Genomic DNA, 6,000 nt, shown 5'->3' with positions numbered 1-6,000 from the left:
AACGGAAAGGAACTAATTCCGTACCAGAGAACCCCAGTTATAGTAGAGAGGAAGGGTGATGGGAAGAGCGAAAACAGGAGTCCAGCTAGCTGGTTAAGGAGTAGGACCCACCAGCCTCTTCCCACTACCCTGTTTCCAAGTGACAGCAGTCATGAAACCCACCCAGACCAAAAAAAAATAGCTGAATTCTTCTCAGGAGACTGAAGTTGTTGGCAGCTCTATTTTGATCCAGAAGAAAGTCATACTTAGGATGAAAACTATGAAACTTACATCACAGAAGGCAGAGTAAAAAACAACCCAGGATCTGATGACATCACTGAACTGCTTGATCAAACTATCCCTGAAGCCCTGCTTCCCTCTCAACACTTCATTACACTTGCCTGGTAGCTGCTCTATGGCCATTTATGACATACCCTCAGAAACCATTAGCATCATTTCCACTGTATTCCATTTGCTGAAACAGTCACAAGCCTGCCTAGATTCCAGAGAAGGCAAACAGAACTACCACTAACTTTAAGAACTCAAGTTAGCGAGTAGTAAACAACAGACTGGTTCCAATAGGAAAAGGAGTACGTCAAGGCTGTATATTGTCACCCTGTTTATTTAACTTATATGCAGAGTACATCATGAGAAACGCTGGGCTGGAAGAAGCACAAGCTGGAATCAAGATTGCCGGGAGAAATATCAATAACCTCAGATATGCAGATGACACCTCCCTTATGGCAGAAAGTGAAGAGGAACTCAAAAGCCTCTTGATGAAGGTGAAAGAGGAGAGTGAAAAAGTTGGCTTAAAACTCAACATTCAGAAAACGAAGATCATGGCATCCGGTCCCATCACTTCATGGGAAATAGATGGGGAAACAGTGGAAACAGTGTCAGACTTTATTTTTGGGGGCTCCAAAATTACTGCAGATGATAACTGCAGCCATGAAATTAAAAGACGCTTACGCCTTGGAAGAAAAGTTATGACCAACCTAGATAGCACATTGAAAAGCAGACACATTACTTTGCCAACAAAGTTTCCTCTAGTCAAGGCTATGGTTTTTCCTGTGGTCATGTATGGATGTGAGAGTTGGACTGTGAAGAAGGCTGAGCACCGAAGAATTGATGCTTTTGAACTGAGGTGTTGGAGAAGACTCTTGAGGGTCCCTTGGACTGCAAGGAGATCCAACCAGTCCATTCTGAAGGAGGTCAGCCCTGGAATTTCTTTGGAAGGAATGATGCTAAAGCTGAAACTCCAGTAATTTGGCCACCTCATGCGAAGAGTTGACTCATTGGAAAAGACCCTGATGCTGGGAGGGATTGAGGGCAGGAGGAGAAGGGGATGACAGAGGATGAGATGGCTGGATGGCATCACTGACTCGATGGACATGAGTCTGAGTGAACTCCGGAAGTTGGTGATGGACAGGGAGGCCTGGCGTGCTGCAATTCATGGGGTCGCAAAGAGTCAGACACGACTGAGCAACTGAACTGAACTGACTGAACTGAAACCCTGGAGGCCCCAGTGCAGCCTTTCTTGATACAGGACCTGTGCTTAGTGCGCCACAAATTCATTTATAACCTGTAGAAGAAGCACTCCTAAGGAGCCAAGAGTTACTTCAAAGGGTCTAAGAAACCATATGTGCATCAAACATTTTCTGTGGATAAATGATGGGTCTTGTATACATAAATAACTGTGCTACTATCATTAAAGCGTAAGTACTACTGTAACGAGTAATAAAATGCACTTTAAAAAAAATCTGTTTCAGTTGTACTTTTTTTTTATTTTATAGCTTTTGTGTTATGTATTTTCTTAATCATCGATATTGATTGAAAGTACAATTAACACGTGGAGGAAATATTCTTTATGCTTAAAATGGATGGTCATAGCTTCCAAATTGAACTTTACTGTTTTCATATTCTACTGTAAGTCACAGAGGATCTCTGAGAAAATGGTTAGGATGCAGTGCCACTGCCTGCCAGACCCACAATCACTTCAGAGGCAGCTCAGCTCTCAAACCTTATGACAGCTGCTCCAGGTTATAAGTCTTTCCTGCCCCTGTTGGCAGCCATAACTGATTGGATGAGGGTGCATAGTTGACCCAATCAGTGCTTAAACTGGCCAATGACCTATGGGGTGGTCTGGCACGGTAAGGACAAATTGTGCTACTCAAACTCTTTTATATTAAGTATTTTAATTTAGACATACAGACATTCAGCATATGACACAGCCAGCAGCAAGAACTGGCACTAATAAATCAGAGGAATAGGGAGTGAACTGACGCTTAAGGAGAAGCTATGAATAGAGAAAAATAGAGGATGAGTTAACTAATTGGAAGCAGGAGGGGAAGCAGAAAGAAGTGGCTCCAGGAACACAGCTGAGTGCTGTTGACAGAGCTTCTCTAAGGCAGGGGTCTGCAACCATTTTGGCACTAGAGACTGGTTTCATGGAAGGCATTTTTTTCATAGCCCAGGGCCAGCGGTGGGGATGGTTTAGGGATGATTCAAGCACATTATGCACTTTTCCCCCATTATTATTACATCAGTGCCACCTTAGGTCATCAGTCATTAGATCCCTGAGGTTGGGGGCCTCTGTTCTAAGGCAGTGAGGAGTAATTCTTTCCCACAGCTGCCCATCAGAATCAACCTGGGAGATGATACGTCAGTGGAAATGCTTGGGGCCCCATCCCGATGTATTCATTCAGTCTGCAGAACATTGAGATGTTGAAAAAGCTACAAAAGTCACTCTGATGCCCTCTGGTTAGGAGTTCCCCAGAAGTCCTGCTTTGGTGATGTCTGGGTCGCCAATTTCAGGGAGTTACTTTATCTTCCTAATCGCCTGGTTCACATGCTCATAGTTAACCCCCCTTACCCAGCAGAGTCTCCATTCCTTCCAACCAGAAGTCTCTCACTACAAAGCCTCTCACTTCCCTACTGAAAGGGGAAGTGCAGATGTCAAAAGAATTAAGCCTTTGGTTGAGTCAGCTAAACAAAAGCTACAAGAGAGGGGTTTCCATACGAAAACGTCTTCCAAAAAACATGTGGTCGTTTTTGATTTCTAATCATACAAGGCTCCCAAAGAGCGGTGTTCTTTGATGAGTTATTTATAGCTTTTGTTAAGGAAAAGGAAACTCCAAGATTATCTGACAATAAATAAATTAAAGGTACATGCCATTCTCTTGACTTTTTTAGATACACGAGGCTATAAATTAGTGAGGTCAACACGCATGCCACACAGAAAAGCAGGCTTGTTCCTTTGCCATCACATTGTTTGTATTTTGTGTGTCAATACACAGGCCTTTTTCCCCTCATTGTCTGAAACCATAGGAAGCAGCTCAGGCACCAGGGACTTCTGGGGATGCGAGTGTTCGATTATGACAAATTCCTCAAATCAACATTTCTGTAACTTATTTTTAAATTGTTCCTCCAGCAAACAAAGGAATGTGTGCTTGGGTGTTCTATGATGGGAACTTATGGAAATTTGAGTTTGCACAAGTGGTGACACTAATCAATCTTACAATTAACAGTCATCCACTCTGAAGATAATAAGCTGTAATTATAGACTGGTGTAATCTCAGTTTACAAAATAGCACCGCTGTGGATCTTACAAATTAAAGTTACTTCATAATGAGTGGGATTTATCAAATTATTTTATATAGGTTTTTCACAGTTCTTTGTAATTCAATATTATTAAGGCGATGGCACCCCACTCCAGTACTCTTGCCTGGAAAATCCCATGGACAGAGGAGCATGGTAGGCTGTAGTTAATGGGGTCGCTAAGAGTCAGACACGACTGAGCGACTTCACTTTCACTTTTCACTTTCCTGCATTGGAGAAGGAAATGGCAACCCACTCCAGTGTTCTTGCCTGGAGAATCCCAGGGACGGGGGAGCCTGGTGGGCTGCCGTCTGTGGGATCGCACAGAGTTGGAGACGACTGAAGTGAGTTAGCAGTAAGACATACACTTAGAAATGTTTCTTCAGTCTTTAAGGTTCAAAGTAATGTCCCAACCCTTTCTAGCCTCGGGTCCTGATACTCCTCTTTCTTCCTTACCTTAAGTTACTTGCCTTTCTCTACCTTTGCAGGTATAAAGAACTGCACCAGTAAAGTCCTTCTGGATCGTTCTCCGGGCTTTAAGGAAATCTTCATTCAGTTCACCCCAAAACAGTTCATCGTTTTTGCACCTGTATCCCTGTCGTTTATCCAAAGGTTCTATATTTAATATACATTGTGCAAGTTACTTGCTTCTCTTTGAGAATAATAACCCCAGCTTTAGCATCATTCCTTCCAAAGAAATTCCAGGGCTGATCTCCTTCAGAATGGACTGGTTGGATCTTCTTGCAGTCCAAGGGACTTTCAAGAGTTTTCAAAGGATATGACCATCTTGAATCTAAATATATGTATAAATATATATATATTTAAAAATATATATATAACTGTATTATTGCGGACGTGAGTGGTAGATAGGAATGCTGCTCTGCTAATTTTCTCAAAAGAACTAGATAACCCCATGGATATTTTTCTGGAAGATATTTCTCAAATTCTAAAACCATTATGGGTTTGAAATTGCATTTGATACTCACCAAGAAGACACAAAAGAAAGTAACAAATTGAGTAACTCTTTTCACCTTCTGAAGTTTTAAGGAGGCCTTTGACTATGATCAACCTCCTCTCAAAAACGTTCCATCAGACATGTGAGTTACCCAGATTGTTTTCCTTTTAAAATTGCTTCAATTTTTCACACCAGGCTTTTACAAAGTCTGTAGATTGTATATCGTCTCTGTTTTGTAAATGCCTAATAATTAAAATCTCAACTTAGATAATAATAGAGGCAGAATTATGATCATCGATTCATGGGGTTGCAAAGAGTCGGACATGACTGAGCGACTGAACTGAACTGAACTGATACATATCAAAATCAAAATAACTCTCAGGTCTCTATCAATATTCCTGAACCTTCACCTAAGTTGCAGAAGCTAATCCTCGCCTGCTTATTACACGTTTCCAGTCCAAACATTCCAAGTCCACCATGTCCAAATGTACTTTGCCTAAAACCAGCCTTCCTGCTCCACTCAATTTCCCCGTCTCGGCAAACCCATTTTTCTCCCAGTTACTGAGGCCATACGATAGTTATCTTTTTACCGTTTCTCATTTATCTTTTGTTTTCTCTCATATGCATGGTTTTGTGGATGCAGCCCTCAAAGGTGTCCTTTATCTATGGTCAACCTGTGTTGTTCCCATGTGCTCAGCATCCTTCCCTTAGGGAACTATCCCCTTCCTATTTGAGGTGAGGCTGTGAAGCACAGGTCCTACCCAATCCTCACTCAGAAACAAGCATATGACCCAGGACATTCAAGATATCTTATCCCTCTGGCAAATGCTATTGATCAGAAGGGTCAACTTATGCTGCAAGTGGAGCCAATAAGAGTTCCTGTCTTAAAGTTCATAATTAACATTTATAATCAATTATATATAATTAATGGTATATAATTATTTACGATTAATAATATATAATTCTCTCTCTACTAGTGTTGCTAATCCAAGAGTAGGTGCATTGCAACTATCTGCTGCTGCTGCTGCTGCTGCTAAGTCGATTCAGTCGTGTCCGACTCTGTGTGACCCCATAGACGGCAGCCCACCAGGCTCCCCCGTCCCTGGGATTCTCTAGGCAAGAACACTGGAGTGGGTTGCCATTTCCTTCTCCAGTGCATGAAAGTGAAAAGTGAAAGTGAAGTCACTTCAGTCGTGTCTGACTCTTTGCGACCCCATGGACTGCACCCCACCAGGCTCCTCTGTCCATGGGATTTTCCAGGCAAGAGTACTATCTGCAGGCATCTATTAATATATGCAGGAAATCTATTTACAGTAGCAAGAGAATGAGAAAGAACCAAAAAACGTATCAGAGCCAATACGGCAAGGTAGTGTTTAAACAACAGTGGTTGAGTCCCTGGAGCCAGCCATGCCTGAAGTCCATCCCATCCCTGGCCTTGCCAATTAGATGAGTCAAATTTCAAAATCCTG

The sequence above is a fragment of the Bos indicus genome, chromosome 9, assembly GCF_029378745.1.
Source record: "Bos indicus isolate NIAB-ARS_2022 breed Sahiwal x Tharparkar chromosome 9, NIAB-ARS_B.indTharparkar_mat_pri_1.0, whole genome shotgun sequence".
In the NCBI taxonomy this organism is placed as follows: Eukaryota; Metazoa; Chordata; class Mammalia; order Artiodactyla; family Bovidae; genus Bos; species Bos indicus.
Note: the sequence above shows the minus strand (reverse complement) of the source record.